Here is a 19,660-nt window from a genome sequence, read left to right as displayed (position 1 = left end):
ATCCCCCTGCGCCGGTCCTGTCCCCCCGCTGCAGGACAACACCACGATGCTCCAATGAACCTCGCCGTCGCCCGCACTGCTGCCAGGTATGGGCCTGCCATAGCCAATTACACTGAAGTGCTGCACCTAGTGGAGAGGGCAGAGGGGGGAGGCGGCGGCGGCGGGGAGGAGGAAGAGGAAGGGGGGGGGGGGGGGTGGACTTGGTTTCTGGCGTGCACACGGCGATGATGTGATCGCAGGTAAATCCAACAAAAGCCGCGTCCCTCCTTTCCCCACTCTGTGTATCCTTCGCGCCAGGAGCCCGCCGCCGCTTACTCACAGCTAGTTTGCGCATCGCTTTTAATATTTCATAAGCGTTTTTATGCGACGTAGAGAGCCGCTTCAGGAACAGAAGACGGAATTAGCCAACTCCAAATGGCCTTACTTATCTTTTAAATGTCACACATCGGTCCGGCTTTGGGAGAATAAAGCGGTTGAGAGTTAAAAAAAAAAAAAAAAAGGTATTCTGAATCATTTCATGAATAACTGAGATTTGAGGATCTCAACACATGACCATCCCCTGATGTTTGAAAAGATGGAAGCGCGCCTCTTGAAGGAGGCGGCTCACTTTAAAAGTGGGAGAGGAGGGCCCCACACGGAGAGGGATTAGATGGAAGGGATAATAAGAAGAACACTTTTTTTTTTTGTCTTTCATTTCCTGCTAAAAATGCAAAATCGTCACCTCTTCATTTGGTACAACTCCACATTTGAAAAAAAAAAACACACACACACACAAAGAGGAAATTAGCAGGATAAACTGCAGATGCTGTCATGCCACGACAAAGATTTTAATTATACAGTAGTGATGCTTTAAACAACAAGTGACCCGATTTACAAGGTTATCATTTGACTGATTTTTGCCTGGTTTGTGAGTGAAAAAAAATCAATGGTGTACTCAACATACTTCATATTTGGCAACAGATTGGCAGATATAGGCTGTTTACACACTTAAAATGGTTGGTTTAGACATAACCCGAATTGGGTAATATAACCCAAGACTGGGTCCAAAAAAGACTTAGCTAATCATTGAATTGGTTTGATCCAAATCCAATCTTCAACCCAATGTACTGGGTTAAAAGAAATCAACCAATCTTGGATAAAAGTAACCCAATCTGCTCAAAATCAAGCAACAGCAAATGGGTCTGAAAACATGTAACCATTTATTTTTTTGAGGGGGGTGAGGGAAGTAATTAAGGCACAACTTCCTTGCATTGCTCACCATATAATTGCTTGTCAAATTAAAATCAGCTGTGTTTTGAATGACAGGTCCATAAAATGATCGTCATTGCGCCGTAAAGAGTTACAGTACAAAAAGGGAAAACATTAAAATGATAGGCAAATATCGGCCATTTCACTATTAATTTTAGTCAATGTTTGAAGGGCCGGTTAATTGATCGGACTCTAGATATAACAGTTTAACAGTTTACTGCCATACCAAACTTTTTTACAGATTTTCAAGCATTACACGTGCATTAAATACAAACAAAAAAACAGATTTTTTTTTTTTTGTCTCCCCTTGCTAGCTTACAGCTAGCACATAATGCGTAACATGACTGACAGGCTAACTTAGCAACGTACCAAAGTCTTCTTAATCGGTGCCTGCATGACCGTATTATAGTGCCCCCAGGTGGCCAAGTTGCACCAAAAAGAGCCACAATGAACGTAATTCATAAACTGTAATACTTAATATTTTATTTAGCACAGTATTAAAACGGCACGTTCTTGTTAATTCTTTCAATGCCAGCCACCTGACACGATTCTTGACTACTTTTCAAGAAACACCGAATATCGCGTTCGATGAATTCTGAACGGGACCTGACGGGGAACTCATTTTTGCCCTCCCTTTCTTTCTGCGGTGTCAAATTAGAAGAAGCTAGCGTGTCATTCATCTTGCGGTCCTCATTTGCCATCCTGGCCGCTCTCTTTTTGATATGCGATCTCATTAGCTGCTATAGCTCTTCAACGGCCACATTAACAAACATTTGCCTTCCACAATTTTCAAAAGGGTCCCTCAGTCAGTGCCACCGGGCCCACGTGTGACACAAACAGGCGAGAGGGAAATTAGGTATGTCTGTTTCCTATTAATTACAATCCTGGGAAGTCTCCCATGGACACACTGGGGCCACTCTATTACGGAGCGAGGGGGGCGTTCGCTGATAAATTAATAATCCGGCTTGTCACCAGCCACAGATGAATAGCCCCTGGTGATTGATGCTGTTTTCTTTCATAGGGCAGGAATTTGATGTCAGAGCCAAATGTGTTATCAATGCCACGGGACCTTTTACCAACGCGCTTGGTAAAATGGATGATCAGAAGAACGCCGACATCTGTCAGCCCGGTGCCGGGGCGAACATCGTCATCCCGGGCTATTACAGGTAACTAACGGCGGGCCCTTACGTCTCTGTCACTGTCCTTCTGTATCAGCCGCTCCTTAGCGCCGTCTTCTCGGCAGTTCATTAGCGACGTGCCACGGGAGGCTCCCGGTCGCGACAACAAGGAAGCTGTCTGACGCCTCTGTGGGATGTTCGGCTAATCGCGGGCTTTTCACCGAACCGGGTCCCGCGCCGATAGTGGGGGCTCCACTGGGCAAAATACGATCGTTTTTTGTTTTCGTTTTGATATTTTGCTAGTTTTGTGTTATTATCGGTGCAGAAAAGAAGATTTGAATCTGATTTTCTTTTATTTAAAAGACGTGAGTGAGTCGAATCAAACCTGAAACCGCTCCGCGTTAAAAAATATCAAGATACGTATGGAATCATCTTTTATTGGAGGGGCTTCTTGGAACGAACTGACAAATTTAATGGACGGCCAAGTTCATTCAAATGTATGTAAAATAGCAACAAAGTCATCACTTGGTACACTTTTGAAGTGACCTGTAGCATATTGAATTCAAACGTAATACACCAGCACTGTATTACACATCGAATTAAAACTTAATCCCACTAAGTCCAACCAAGTCGTTCCACTTTCAAATTGTACCATGCTTAAACCCCTTTTTTATACTGCATATTTAAAAACCATGTAGAATTGTTTTTGTAAAGAGATGCATATTGATAAATAGCTAACTAAAGATAGCTAGCTAACTAGCTAGTTAGATATTATAGCTAGCTAGCTAGGTCCATTGATTGATCAATAGCTGAAGACAGCTAGGTAGAAAAAGAGCGATGGACGAGGATCGCTAAATAAAGAAAGTGAGATAGCTAGCTAGCTAGATAGTTGATTAATATAGCTAGCTAGCTAGGTCAATTGATTGATCAATAGCTAAAGACAGCTAGCTAGACAGACAGACATAGTTAAAGCTAGAAAAAGATTACAGATAAAGGTTAGCTAAAGACAGATAGCTAGAAAAAGAACAATAGACAAGGATAGCTAGATAAAGAAAGTGATAGATAGATAGATAGATAGATAGATAGATAGATAGATAGATAGATAGATAGAGAGATAGATAGATAGATAGATAGATAGATAGATAAATAGATATTGTTATAGCTAGCTAGTTCGTTCAAATATTGAGTCTTCCTGTATTTCTAAGTTGATTGGTTGATTAGTGAGACAACAAACAATTGTATTTGCAGAGGGGCGGGGCTTTTGCCAAGGAAGAACCCGCAAGTTTCTACGTCTCTGCACTCTTTTTCTGTCATCACGTGTCTGACGGTTTCGTTTTTGTTGACGTTATTTGTGCAAAGGCGGAAGGGTATTCCTGTGACCTATTTCCCCCAAAGCTACCCCCGAGTTCAATTGACTCGTTGCCATGTGCATGCGCGTTAAACAGGCCGATGCGCGCGCCGTGCGTTGAGGCTACGAGAGGCGCGGCGGATGGAATTGAAACCAGCTGAATTAATCTCTTGGAAACAGCAGTGACAGGAGCCTGATTATGGGGAGTCCCTTGAACCCCCGCTATTCGCAGCAAAGCAAAGGTTAATGCAGTCGTCTTGTTAGTTACCCCGGCGCCCTCTTGTACACATCTGCAACTTCAGTCCACACAACAACGCAAATCTTGGGAAGCACACCGCTGATATCCAAATTAGTCTAACCTCAGTTTGGACTCTCATTTTATCAGGATTAACCATTAACGTACACGTTGGAACAGGTGGCCTTTAATTTGTTTTCATCATGACTGAAATCTCTCACAGGGAGCAAGTATAAGACTCACTTTACATTTTTGTAAGTTGTAAAACCCCGAAAGGCTTTTACATCTAAATGGCAGTATTTATTACTATAAATGTCTGAGTACCGAAATGAGGCGTCAAACTTTTTGCTGTTTTACGATAAGGAGCTTGGTAGCGAGAAGAATTGAAAATTTGTATGAATTTAATGTCAATTTAAAGAAAACGCTATAGTGGGACAAACAAGCCTTTAAAATGATGTTTTGTTTATTTTTTAGAGTGACAGGGAAGATATTTATGCATAAAAAGTACTGCTGGGATCTGTATCGGTGATTACTCAAAAGTTGAGTACTCATACTGGCATTGGTCTGAAAAAAAAACATCTTATCTTATATTTCTTAATGGTTCGACCAAATTTGGAGTGAATTAGTCGACTTTTGAGATTTAGCTTGAAAGTTGTGATGTTGTGACTTACCATCATGACTCATATATTACTGCTAATGCTAATTGTATGAATTTTAGCAAGCGCATACACCACACCTGTGATAAATGCGTTCATTGAAATTTTTTTTTTTTAGGATTCACTGAATTATCTCGACTGACCTTTCTCGAGAAATTTGAGTCCATTCGAGATGGCCCAAAATCGGTCATAACTTTTTTAGTGTTAGCCACAAAAAAAAAAATCCCAGTATCACCGGAATCATCTTTAGAATATCAGTCCGATAATGCCGGTTTCATTTTAAAATGTTTACACATATCCATACGTGATGGCTTTTTTTTCCCAGCATCCCAGTCAACTGTCAAAAAAAATGAGTCCTCACCCTACACTTACACTTGAGGCACAATAGGCATCAGACCTAATTCATAACAGCCATTTATGATAATAAATACATGTCCAACAATCTCAAAATCCCCCCCCCTCCCAACCCGTTGCCAGTCCTCCACCCGACTCTCACTGATTTACAAATAGCTGATGGAGCAAGCAGCTGACAGAAATAAATGAGCTAATCCGATGGCTGTGTAGCACTTCCAGCCAGATATTAATTCATCAGGAGGCCACGGAGTGCAGACAGATACAAATTCCCGCTTTAATTATGTATGGGAGCCATGCTAGGAACGGGAGACACCTTCTACAAGCAGGGACTATTTCTCGGAGCAACTTCACGTATGGCTTTGATCCCACGTTTATTTTGCTTTTCTTTCCGATATCATAAGGTCCGATTCGGTCACGCCCCCACCTCTTAGAAAAAAAAAAAGCACTCCTGTCTAAGGAAGCTGTTGTCCCCCGTTATAGCCCCGCGCTCACATGGGACACTCCATAATGAACAAGTGGAAAAAGAACCTTTGCCACATTAAATGATATTGTCTTCGATTTGCAATTTTTACGAGCCCTTCCTGGAGCCCGTTTGATGTATTTGGTTCCCACTCCCCAGCCTCAAATGGCCCTTTTCCGACTGGCGGGCTTATCGAAATCAGTGGAGGCTTTATTGAAGGGCTGACCGGTGGGTATCTAAACAGAATGCAGGGCTATTGATTTCACAGAAGTGCTCTAATTGTTTCCACGAGACAAGGGCTTGTCGCGATTATTTGATTGATTAGCTTGATGCAGGTCTGCCTCCTCGAGAAGACCCCCCCCCCCCCCCCCCCCCACCCACCACCCCCCCCACCCCTCGGCCAGTTAATCGCACTGTAATCCCAATACGCTGGTGTATTTCTAATCCATCATCATTATCATGGCTGTGCTCAGCACAAGATTAGTCCATGGGAGACTTCTTTCTCCACTCTCACAATTTCTCAATATTAACTCATAGACGAGCGCTGTTAGCCAATCTCTATCCCGATTTCATTCGCCGCTCATCCACAATGCAAATACGAACAAAAGACGGCATTTTGTAAAGCTATTTTCTTTGCCGTCTGCATTTCACCTGGCATGTCGTTTTTTTTTCCAAGTCATTTTCATATAAACCGCTACTCAAGCAAAATGAATTAAGACCAATTATTCTTATAGTTGCTGTATTTTTTAGTATTTTATCTTTTAAAATTTGGTGTCAACTTAAAGACATGACAATAAGAAATGACATAGCGGAGGAGAGACTGGATGAAGATGCATTTGAACCAGCTATGGGCGGATATCATTTCATTTCATTTCATATCATTTTGTGGAGTTTTTTTTGGCAGATTAATCCCAGGCACCGGAAGCAATGTTTTTTTGTTTTTTTTTTAAATCCTTGTGGCATTATGTTACAAATTATGGAAATTCCTTTGATTTTTTTATGATATCAGAAAAGAATCAATGGGGAAAAAAAACGAGGGAGTTTTAATTTCCAGCAGATGATTTAAACATATAAAATTTCAAAATGCAACAATTCTGACATTTCTTTGTGATTTCAGATGCTCGTGTGAGATTTTCTGTACAAAAGTAATCATTGTCCAAATTTTGGACCATATAAAACCATTATAATAACATTTTTTGAGATGCATTTTAAAACGGTTTATGACATAGATATTCCTGCCAACAGCGATGCAAATCATTTTCTATTGAGCATTAATCCTGACTTTGTGATTCGGTGCGATGATGATAAAAGAAACTACCGTTCTTTCTAAAAATGCGAATTAATTGTGGCTGTACTCTAGGAATCAGCAAAAAAAAATGTTTGGCTTACTCACATTGGGTATATTGGGTCGTATGAGCGATAGTACGGGCATAACTAAGCCATCTAGGGGTGAATGGTGATATTACAACTCAAAACTATAAAGTGGAACACCGCTATCTGCAAAGAGTAGGGATTTTACATAATTACAATTCCTTTAGTTTCGAGATGGACAGTTTTTATTTTATTTATGGTTGAAAAGCTAACATTGATTCAATATTTAATCAACTTTGTGCATTCTGTATAATTTCTACCTTATGTCTCAACATAGCTTCACTGTTCAGCAGAGGCATGTTTCAGCACTGATTCTTATTTTGCAATATGGGTACTGTGCAGTATTTTTTTACTTTTATCAAAACCTTTTTGCTGTTTTGGGGAAGGACGGGAACGGATTAATTGCATTTGTATTTATTTCAATGGGAAAGACGATTTGAGACACGAACGAATGACGCTGACAGGGTAAGACACGTACATCTCTTCACAGCCGATTTGAACGCGGACAACGTTATCGTTCTTTATTTGCAAAACGCATGAACGGGACCAAGTTTGAATGTCATCCCTTTGTGTAAATCGGTGATCAAATGGAACAAGGCTTGCTCGGTTGTCACAGCGCTTCTCCAATCCAAGCCTCAGACGAACATCTCCCTTTAGGCACTGCGGCCAGCCTGACATGTGGCGTATGTCTAGGCGAGAGCCTGCTAAAAGTCCCGTGGACATCAAATGAGCAGCGAGAGCTCGCAGCCTGAGAAAAGCAGCTAGGCGAGGAGGAGGTTAAAAAAAAAAAAAATTAGATTCAAGTGTGAAGTGATGGAGCGAGACGCCGCGACTGGCCGAGTCGGCGCTGCGGCCGTCCTTGCCTGTGGTGGTTCTCTTCACTGGTTTGTCTCAGGAGGAACGGGGGTCCCCGGGACTCCAAGGAGGGTCAGACCAGAGGGCTTTGTCACAACGTGTGAAGGTGACACCTCTGAGGACCTGCCGCCCTCCCGGTCGACACTTTTTTCCCGAAGGGAAGAAAGGACTTGGACCGCTTCTCATAGTGACACTTGATTTCAGTTCCTCGCCCGACCCCACCGGACACTTTAGCGGCTCGTCTCAACACTCCCTTTGTTGGCTTCCCGCGGCCGTGGAATGGACCGACTAGCTTTGCGGTTTTGCATGGCACACAACAAGCGCCATTCCGGGGTTATGAGTCAGACGAACAAAAGAGGCATTAGTGCGCCTCGCTCGGCCTCCACAATGATGGTATGAAAAAGATTTCATCTTTGCGCTGGATGTGGCCGGGCCAGTCTTTGAGCCCACGCGTCTGAAGAAAGCTTGTGTTTTGTTTGTCACTTAGTCCGCAACAACATCAGACTTAGCAAAGTAAAGTTGGAAACTGCAGAGAATTGTTACAATGCATCCTGCAAATTAACGATTCCCCCCCCCAAAAAATTGAAAAATGGTACGGTCTGTCTTTTTACTCTGTGATGATGAGACTTGAAGACACAGCCATTAACTGGTCTCTACTGCCACCTACTGTCTTGAGGTGAAACACAAGACAACAAAGAATTTTCAGTTTGCTGACATAGTTTGACCGCCGCTCAAAGGAATGTTGCAAAAATTGCAAGAAAGTCAATGGAATGAATCCTATTAAAATGCATCTCAAAAATTATAATTACAATGGTTGTATATGATCCAAAATTTGGACAATGATTATTTTTGTACACAAAATCTCTCACGTCCAGCTGCAATCACGTCGAATCGTTGCATTTTGTAATTTTACATGTTTTAATCATCTGATGGAAATTCCAGCTCCCTCGTGTTTTTTTTAATGACATACCATAATTTCCCTAAAATAAAATGCACTTTTTTGTATGAAGTATGAAGGCCAAATGTATGGCTCCGTCCTATTAACTAATATTTAAAGACTAGGATCGTTTTTATTGGAAAACAATCAGGGAGCATTGCATTAGTCTTTTTGTATTAGCGTTTTTATATCGGCCGTATTCTTACGGTAATTACGGTAATAGGATGAGCTAGAAGGAGGAAGTCAACTGTTAGAGCAGCCAGTGCCCGAATTGCTGCTAACAGCAGCTCGTGTGAGCTGAGGTCATTATAGTTACGATGTTATTTTCAACGGAAGAAACAAGCAGACTGAACCAAAGTCCGAGTCTATCCTCATTCACGCACATGATAATTACAGGAGCTTTCAAGATTGCAAAATGTGAGGCTTCCCAGATTTTTTTTTCTCTTTTCATGTCTTTGTCCTAATCCCCTTTTCTGTATGACCCCCCTTTTGACTCTTCAAAAGCTTCCTGAGACCTATTAAAATAATCAATGGCACAGGTTAATATTCCTCCGGAGATGTTTATCATGCATAAATTAGATTGGAAGCGGCTACAAATATCCAGCGTCTTCATCTGCATGTCTTCATCTTTTATTGCCCATGCGAGGCCTCCCGCGCCACTGCTACTCAGCCGCCATAAATGTTTAAAAAATGACCTTTGGTAACGAGTTTGTCATTGTTTGATTCAGAAATATCAACCGGGCCATTACGGTGGCAGCTATTTTTTCCAATCAATATACAATAGCGTTTTAATATTTAATTTTCTTATATGTCACTATGTTAGAAGACAAAAATGCGATGCGGCAGCTGTTTATTTTCATGCGGCGACACGGGGAGAATATAAAGCACAACATAAACATTCATATGCACGTTTGAATAGTTGCCTTTGAAGCTTAGGTACATTATCATAACGTACATCTGAAATACAAAATAAATAGATCGCGGAAAGCTGCCTGTAACAATGCGCATGATTTGGTGGTCACAGTTATATTTTACAGGAAAAGAATCATATTCAACGATCAAAAAATGCTATCACAGCATGAAAGTATATTTATTGAATGATCTTTTCAAACTTACAAGAGTAAATAGCCGTTACAAGCTTAGGAGGAAACTGTTGGAAATGCGATTAATCGGGATTAATTGAGGAAGATTTTGTGATCACTAAAAACTTTAATCGTTCATAAACACTAATGTCTGTGTGTGTGTGTGTGTGTGTATATATATATATATATATATATATATATATATATATATATATATATATATATATATATATATATATATATATATATATATATATATTAGTGCTGACTTATCCTGTATATTTAGTGACTGTGGTTGTTTTCTTCCCAAAATCAAAAGAGCGTGATGTATTTTGACTTGCTGGCCTTGACATTGCGTGTTTGCTGTCTTGAATTCAGAGACCTCCCCTGCAGCTTAACAGTCTTTTTGCTGGCTCTCACCAATGTCAGTCACAACATTTTTTTTTTTTGAATTGGATCAAAGCGCAATTACAAAACGAATGCACTAAAGTTGAGGCTCCTGTTAGTATCCACTGGGCCACACCCCTTAATTTCATGTAAGTGGAGTTCCTGCCGGAGTTTGCCGGAAATGAGTTTTAACCCTTTGCGGGCCTAAAACAGAGGACAGAACGGCATAATGTGTGATCCCAATGTTTCTGGAATGTTTAAAAAGGTCAATCTGCTGATATTTTTGACAGCGCTTGACCTTTAGTAAAAAAGTAACAAAACCATTGGAATTGGAATAACTTCTTTGTTTAGTTCTGCCAAATAATGTATCACAGTCAAAGCGTGCCGTCTCCCGGCAGCATCTGCCCACGAGTGAGCCGACTGTTAATCGCTAGTATTGATCTCATATCAAAAGGTGCTATTTAAATGCAGGCTGACGCGCCAGGGGCCGCCATCAGTCGGCGGGCCGTGTTTGGAGTCGGGCCGGATGGCCCCGGCCAGGTTTTGTCCAGGTGGCCCCGGCATCTGGACGGCCACCCGCAGAAGCTGAGAAAAGTCAGCCTTTCATTTTGGCGCTTTTGTGGCGCAGATGTCACATGAAACATCTCGCGACAGGAACACAACGGAAGGAGATAAAAAGATTGGAGTCGGCTCAACGCTCATGCAACTTTGTATTAAAAAAGACAGCGATCCGATCCAGTAAGATCGCCGATAAAAAGTGAAAAAAAATCATTCAAATAGTGGGGCGGGGGGTTAGGGTTAGGGTTAGGGTTAGGGTTGGGGTTGGGGGGGGCAGATGATCCCAGGAACAAGGCTTTGTTTTTGTCATGTGGAATAAAGGAATAATTTTCATCATTTTCTTTTAGTTTCGGCCACTTTGGTGCACTTGCTTCTTTTTTTTCCGTTTTAGACTAAGCTATAACTCATATAAACGCGATAAAAATAATTAACAGTTGTTGAAAGTTGATTTAGATTGTTTTTTTTTCTGTTGTCAATGTTAAAAAGGATACATGTGTAGGTATACTTCAACAATTTTCATCAATAATAATCTTATTTATATTCAGTGCGTCGACTGAGGGGGGGCGTGAAAAGTTTTCTCTTTTCTAGGGGGGGCCTGGCAAAGTGACGAGCAAATTCACCACCGCGCTAACAACTTGATCACGAACGTTCCAGGCGGCGCCGATCACGACGGCAATATTCCCAGAATGCCTCACCCGCTGCCTTCAATTCCAGCTGCGGTATTCCAGCGCATGCATTAGATTGACCTCACATTAACCCAAATACATTTGATCTTTAAGAGCCATAAATTGGCTTTTGTCATTACCATAGGTTAATTACAGAGATTTTCTCGGTACGGTTGCTACACTGAGATTGCAATAATAAGCGGCGCACAAAAAGCCATTGACGCGGCCTGCGTGAGCACTAAATAGGCATTGTTTTGATCTGGCTATTCCTGTCCACGCTTGTGTTTGTATTGCTCTATTATCAGCGCGCTTACCTCGCAGCGCTTGTGATACGGCCAGGTTCTGCCGAGGCGGGCGCAAACCGTGCCCTTCCTGGCATTCTCTGCAAAATAAGTCATCGGACGTGCGCGCCAGACGTGGCGTTCGCTTTCACACAACTTGTTTGATGCAAGTGCTTTTGAGAAGATTATGGAATGAGAGGTTTTTGGTCCGGTGGAACAACAAACTTTCTGGAGAAACTTTTTGACCTCAGAGTTTTTTACATCAAGTTTTGGAATAGTTTTTTTAGAATTATGATGGCGTGGGATGTATATTTGGATTCAGTGGAGAAGCAGACCTAGATCCAGCAGTCTTCAGAAGAAAACGAGTAGATGTATGCGTCAGTGTGTTCCATTGCAGTTACCAAAAGATAAAAATAAAAAAGTAATGAAATTAATGCTACAAAAGGGAGACGATTTCACAGGATGGCAATTTGGCTACGGACAAAAAGACACAAGCGTTAAAGCCAAGAGTTTACTTGGGTTTAGAATGTCAATTTTCGGGTTGTCCAGTTTCCTCTTCCGTTCCAAAACAATGTGTATTAAAAACACATTCATAAGTCCAAAAAAGATCAAGCAAATACGAAAAAAATGTGTCGGAACTTGGGGACGACCACCAGACGCACATGATTTTCATCTGCTTGGAATTGACTGAAAAAGTTTTTAAATTTCTCCATTTTTAAATCACCTGACGAACACAAAGACTTTCTGTCTTTCATTTTTTTTAAGGATTCTTGCCATTTGTCAGCTGATACACCGACAGACAGTCCATCACTTATCACTCCTGATTAAAAAAGGTTAAATTGTTCCTAAAATCTCATTCAGAACGGTCAAACCATCCTCTCAAGAGCAGCCGTACTCCAAAGGCGTCTATAAAAGGAATTCATGTAGATCCGAAAGGATAAGAGCTCTACTTGTAAATACAAGAGGTGGGCTTGTAGTGACAAAGCCATCGATTTATTACTTGACTCTGCAATTTCCCTCAGCAATGGAAGCTTCCTGACCCACATTGCTATCTTGCTTCACTCTCATAACGGTCCTCGCTGGTCTGCGCGAATTGCGCCGCGGTACTATATTTTTTTTCTCGAATATTTACCACGTTTGAGTCCCACTGGTTCGCTTCCCTTCTGCGTAATCCCAAATTGTAAACAAGACATTTGACAGCAGAAAGGATTACTGAGTATACTTTTTAATTAGACTTATAGCCGACCGCATTTTTTTTTTTTTTTTGGTCCTTCACAAAAACAGCCTTTTCCCTGCCTTGCTTTTTCTGTTGACAGCGGCGGTCGTCTGCAGCTGGGTGACAATGATGAATGCAGAACATGAAACGCATTAATGCAGCAGATTCGGCTCAATGTCAGCTCTTTCTTCACCGTGTCAAGTTAAACAAACAAGATCAAGCCATAGGAAAATGGTAATTGACCCTCCAGAGATATAGCTTCCGTTATAGGTACAAGAGGTCGAATGCTCTTTTTTTTTTTCTTGCCCCCTCTGATATAGTTAGATGGACATGCCATTAGGGGATTCTGTTCTGGCGTGAGGGCTTCTCCTCATACTGACACAGATATATATATATATATATATATATATATATATATATATATATATATATATATATATATATATATATATATATATATATATATATATATATATATATATATATATATATATATGTATGTATGTATATATAAATTGTATGGTGGACAATAGAAACCAATGGTAATTAGTTTATGCATATAAAACCCCAGGTAAGAACATCAAAATTGCATATATGTATCAAAAATACTAACAAAATAGGATAGTAAGTACTACTTCTATAAAATATACAGGTATATAATGAAATAACATCATCACTAAAAAACGTATAAAGGAAAAATGAAATGTTATTTACAATCGTTGGAGTGCCGAAATTGCATATGTGTATCAAAAATAGTAACAAAATAGGATAGTAAGTACTACTTCTATAAAATATATAGGTATATCATTAAATAACATCATAACTAAAAAACGTATAAAGGAAAAATGAAATTTTATTTACAATCTTTGGAGTGATGTGACTTGAGCTACTTCCAGCCATAGCGAGGGTAGCCTAGCATATAAATAAATAAATATTATATACATATATACATACATATCTATACATATCTATATATATATACACATTCATGTTGCCTAATCGGTGTTCTAATTCCATTTTACCGCATGGATTCAACCTGTATGAAAGCCTGATTGGAGGATTAAGGTGCGAAGGTTCCCCCGACATTGTGATGACATGAGGTGTAAGGATCAAAATAATTGGGATAGAGTTTTTGACTTTGAACATGTACTTTTAAATGATGTCTCGTATAACTTTTGATGGAAGGGAGCGGTATAATTAGGTAGATGGCACGAGAACTTGGACGAGTCCGGAAAAAAAAAGGAGGACATGCTCGGGGTGGCCCCCTATGGTGTCAAAATGCAACGCGCTTTAAAAACAATTCCCATTTTAAAAGGGAGATATACATAATGCTAGCACTTTAACATCAATTCTTCTGAAATATTTGATATATTTATCAGTAAGACAAAATCTTTTTCCCTTCCAGTATAGCAGCACTTAGAAAAATTCTCCCAAAATTCGCTCAATAATTTCAACCTGTGCCAAATCTAACAGGAATGCATTCCGCCATCCAATTGGAGAGCGTAGAAGCGTAATTGCGTGGCGCTTTATGACGGCGAGCGTGGCGTGCTGTTTGTTGCCGGCTTTCAATTTCTGTATCTGTCTGTGCAGTTGGTGTTTTTACGACCGTCAATTTATTACCTGGGTTTTGTGCGCCTGGCCACTTGCGTTTATAGAGTAATAAGGGAATGTATTTAATGTGGCCCGCTTTCAGTTGCCGTGCGGATTGTGCGCATGAATCACGGGGGCTTGATTAAACCGCACTGTCCTAGGCTATTACGCGTGCTTAATTTCATACCCGCTATAAATAAAGCAATTATTTTCTTATGCACACTGTCAAAGTTAAGAGCTGGTGTGTTTGCACGCGGCGAGACAATCGTAGATGAAGGCCGTTTCCAAGACGTATTGTGCATCTGCAGCGCCCATCTGCTTAATCCATCGCTCATGTCGACCGCGGCCGCCTTGATGAAGAGAACGCCGGCGTTTCCATTTTCGCAAAGCCGCGTAAAGCGCGCCATTGTGTTTCCGAGCGCACTTGCGAAAGTGACGGAGCCGGCGAGTCGCGACGCGTCCTTGTCGTCGCCGTCGTTGGCTTTAATCTACAGACTGCGGCGGACCTCCCCTCGGGTGGAAATTCCTCAAAAGAAGAGAGAAATCCTCAAGACCGAGTATGTGGGAGGGCTTATCCCGATGTCGGCTGCCAATGGGAACGCGGGAGGACGCCTCTCGTCGAAAAGATTATTGCTTTTATTTCTAATCTTGGTTGGCGCTCCGGCGCAGTTTTAGCTCGGTCCCGAGTGACGGAAACGCAAAGTAGGCAAGTCGCGGACGTCGTCTCTAATAAAGCACAACAATTATGGTTTCATCCGTCGGGGATTGACGATACACATCCCATATCGTGGATATAAAACTCGAAGACGATAAAGCTCGAGACGATAGGAATTGCTCAGGGCCAATGCCGATTTTTAGCTGAAAAAAATGACCAATTAAGTTGCATGACGCACTTTGCTTGTAAGCAATTACAATTTACTTTGTTTTGAATGACAGTTCGGCAGAAATTAGCTCATCGACAACTTTCATTATGTAAATTTAAAGACAGAAGGTTATGGTGTGGAGTTACAAGGAATAAATAACAAGACCGGTGTTACTTGCGTACGACGGCTGTAAATGGGTAGAGTACGTCAAGGTAGAACCAGAAAATGGTCAAACATTGGCAATAATCGTCTGATTAAGACTCTACTTCTTCTCAAATGCCAGAAAATTCTTTTACAAACTGAAAAATCTATTGAACACAATTAATTACACAAAAAAATCGTCTTTTATTGACATATTTTTAAAGTGTAATTTATGAATGTCATTATGTTGTAAGGTCCACACGTTTGACGGTATTAAAATGTTCAATTATCGGAAACATTCTGGTCCGAATTTTTTGTTTAGGGGAGGAAGCAAAGAGGAAAAACATTCATTCTCGACACGGGAAGGACCTATGAGATATCTGAACCCAGAAATTCTGAAGTTTAAGCATAAGTGCTAATTACTTTTTCACAGCGCTGCCCATCGAAAAGTTACAGCTACTCCCTTTAGGGGCTCGTCTCATTTTGTACAGATATATGAAAGGTTATTTCATTTGAACAATTTCGATCCTAGATTACATTCTGTGTATTTGCGTGTGTTCTTGTTGCCATTGCTAAAAGTCCATTTTTCAACATTTAGTTTCAGCGAGCCTATTTATGACGAACACACACTCGACTGCTGTAATGACTCCTGTGTGTGTACAAATTTGAATGGCATTACGTATAATCAGGCATGCCTACTGGAGGACCTAAATACATTATAATTAGAAAATAATGAGGCAGCCTTCATGGATGGAAGATTTCTACTTAACATTTTCCCTTTGAAGTCAACGGTCTCCAGTCTAAATCAATGTGGAGAGGCGCCCGTCAGCCGGGTGATATTAAAGTTGATCTAGCCTGTTAAAAGAGGGAGATGTGCACACGCAGGTGTAATGGCCGCACAGTCGCCATTAAGGCCAACGCTCGCCGTCGCCTTATAGGTGGTCATTTAGAAGCGCTGTTCATTCAGCCTAATCAATGGCTGAACGGCAGCCAACCATTAAATAAAAAGGGGATAGGGATTAGGCGCCGCCGATTGGGGTTAATTGGATGTAATCGGAATTTATATTTTACAGTGGACGACTCATTAAGAACGCATTTAAAAATAATGTCATTTGGGTTCAGGTCATTTAATCATTTTACTTTGGGGGAGAGCAAAAGTGTACTGTGAACCCCGTGCTACCGCGGCGAAACCGTTTCGAAACCACCGGCGAGAAGTGAAATTTAGCGATGTGGGTAGACTGTAGAAAAAACTTTTGTCACATCTTGAAGCCCAACTCTATAAACTGGGAGAGTTTTGAAAATTCGTCAGGGTTTACACATTCACTGCCATTGACGACTATAGACGTGAGGGATTCTTTGTGCTTGGCTGGCAGTGGGTAACTTCTCTGTGATGGGTCAATATAAGGAACATTTATTTTCGGCGGTATCCATAAACAGTCCCGGTTAAAATTTAGAGACAAACTGTTCTTAAAGCTCAAATGCAAATGTACTTATTTACATTTAATTCAACTGGACTGTATAAATAAGTAATGATGTCTTGTCATATTTCACAGTGTGAATCTCTCATGTTGTTGCCTAAATAAAAAGCAAAGCATATTTGTTGCAAGCTAGATAATTTATCTGCAACTCCCAGTCAAGGTTTACGGCAAAACTGGAGCATATTTTTTAAATATATACACAAAAAATGCTAAACAAGCCACCATAAGTCATTCTCATAATGACATTCTGCTAGCTTAATGCTAATACACGTCATTTTCCAAATACCAGGAAAAACCTACTTTCTTCAAGATGCAGGATTTATTTGTAAAGCGTACAACGAAGGTTAGCTAGCTTAATGAAAGTTAGCTAGCTTAATGTGAATATGTGAAGTTTTCTAAAAAAGGAGGCAAAGCAAAGTCGTTTTTCAAAGTAGTTTTTCAACTTAACTCATCCCAAATACATGTTTTTGCATTTTTTTTAGTCCGGGCATGAATAAAGAAATAATCGATTACTCTAGGTAATTAAGTCACTGGATTCTCTTCTAAAGTACTTTAGTACGAAAAAAAATACAATTACATTAGTACCTAGAGTAATGAGGTACCAGTACTTAAGTACCTAATCCCTTCATTTAGTGATTATTTTAGTATTTAAGTGTAAAGTAACCAATGACTTTAGTACCTAATTGATTTGATAGATTACGCGCTTTAGTATCTCATCGATTTTCAATCGATGGTATGTAAGAGCCAAAGTACTAAAATAATTGATTAGTTCTCAATTTGTTTACAAGCAGCAATTTCAGACCTTCCTTTAGCAAAAGTTATGAAAAAAAATGGAAAAAAATTCCAAAGGAGTACTTGCCGCTGAATGAGCGTAAAAATACGTCTTTGGGATCGAATGAGAAAACGGCAAAGCCTGTTTTTGTTTTTCTAGCTATAATACTTAGGGTAGTGTGAACTGTTAATCCGGTCAGTATATTTAAATTATACACAGTAACGTTCGCAGAAACAATTGAAACGAGGATACCGAAAGCCCGCTAGCTTAACGCTAATAGACGTTTTAACTCGCTACTTGAAAGAATCACATAAAAAGAGCATCCAAACAAGTCAAACTAAGAGGCCGGCGAATCAAGCCGCGGCAATTTAAGCGCCGGGTGCCCATATTTGTCCGATTGAAGGATTGGCCGCAAACGGCGGCGCTCATTTGCTCGCGCGGGCCCAGCGGAAGCGGCGCGGCGCGGCTCGGGCTCAGACGGACGGATTTCCCCGCTAATCCGTTTGATGTAAGTGAATTTGGGTTCTAACGCGTGCTCTTGCGAGGCGCGCGACAAGCCAAGAAAGGGCGAGCGGAGGCTCATAAATCGAAGAGGCGAGCGAGGAAGGAGAGGCAGGGCGCCGACGGAGAAGAATGCGGCGCTTCTCGGGAAGGCGGGCAAATAGGTTTTATCAGCCGCTGGCACCGCTTGGCCCGCCGCTGGAGCAGGGGGGCCGCCGCCGCCGTGGGAATAGCTCGCGGGCGCCGGGCGTTCGGCAAATCCTCCCAAGAAGAATATCAGGGCTCGTCACATGCTGCCTCCTGATATCCGCGGCTGAAAACTATCTCCATTGTCCAGTTTGATTGCCTGAATCAAACTGATTTACTGCAAATCCATCTGAGCTTTGATAAATCTATTACAGTTTCATTTCGCTGATTTCATTAACGTGAATAAAACCAGCCATGCTTTCTGCATAACTGCCTTTTAATGGCTTGGCCCTGTCACCTGCCTCAGTATTAATCCCTCTGACTTATTGCTCCGCAGAGGGAATGAGTAATGGCTATTTGAATGTGATCAGCACAGTACAATGCAATTAAGGAAGCGCTACTGTTCTGTGCCTTTAATCCTGAACTAATTTGAATTGCGGTTTGATAGCACTGTGAATCCTGCATAATTATGTAGGGTGCATATTAAACTCTGTGACAAACCGAAGAGGCCTTTAACTAGCCCCGCCGCGAGGGCTGCGGCACGGAGAGCCGAAGCCGCGCCGCGCCGCGTCGGGCCGGCCGGCCGCCGCCGCCGCCGCCGCCGCGCCCGGGAAGTCTCAATTACCCGCGTCTCGGCTGACGGGTGAAGCCGGGGCTAAAGGGGGGGTGGGGGACACCTTCGTTTAAAAAATGGCCCATCTCCTTTTTTCCCTCCCGTCCGACAATTATGTACGACTGTCATTTTCGCCCCCCCGGAGAACAGATACATCACGGGTGAGTCAAAGAGGGCTTTGGGAGTAAAAAAAAGGACGTTTTCCATTCGGTACTCGGGAGAGGACAACTTCAATTATGCTGGCGGTAATTCTCATTTGATATCAGCAAAGGGATTGTGTGATTCTCAAATGGGGCTACTTGAGATTTGAAGTCAAACTAACACGCAAAAATCCTTTATTGACAATTATTGAATTTGTTGTTTCAGGAAAATATGAGTTTGTGAAACAAATTTTGCATTCAGTGGGTTGTTCAGTTTAAGTATTGTAAAAAGACGGATTCTCCCCGTGTGGTGTGCCACCTCTCGTCACCTGTCGAGTTAATGATACATTTTTGCGACTATAATCTCAAAAGAGGACACTTTACATTGAATATTTTCTATGGACAAATGTATTCATGATTATTTCTTTTTGTGAACAGGTATGACACTTTATGTCGATTATTTTTGGGGAACAAATATTTCATAATAATTCAGTTATTTATTTTTGTGAAGAGCTCTTCAGTGTAATCCCGAAACAGGATGCTTTATGTTGAATATTTTTCTGTGGACAAATATTTATTTCTTTTCGAGAACAGGTCTAATAGTT

The 19,660-nt window shown here is 41.2% G+C and overlaps 1 protein-coding gene across 3 annotated transcripts in view; it reads right to left on the bottom strand.

Moving 5' to 3' along the window:
• The window catches only part of nr4a2a (nuclear receptor subfamily 4, group A, member 2a), a 98,376-nt gene that overhangs the window by 19,541 nt on the left and 59,175 nt on the right, over positions 1–19,660 (bottom strand). For all 3 annotated transcript variants that reach the window (XM_088414766.1, XM_088414767.1, XM_088414765.1), the window contains exon 3: positions 1–126. The gene's annotated coding sequence lies outside the window, so the exon portion shown is untranslated. The remainder of the gene's footprint in view (positions 127–19,660) is intronic.

The sequence above is a fragment of the Hippichthys cyanospilos genome, chromosome 5 (assembly GCF_059441005.1).
Source record: "Hippichthys cyanospilos isolate Australia breed blue-spotted pipefish chromosome 5, RoL_Hcya_1.0, whole genome shotgun sequence".
In the NCBI taxonomy this organism is placed as follows: domain Eukaryota; kingdom Metazoa; phylum Chordata; class Actinopteri; order Syngnathiformes; family Syngnathidae; genus Hippichthys; species Hippichthys cyanospilos.
The sequence above is the reverse complement of the archived record's forward strand: the minus strand, read 5'-3'. Positions and strand labels throughout refer to the sequence as shown.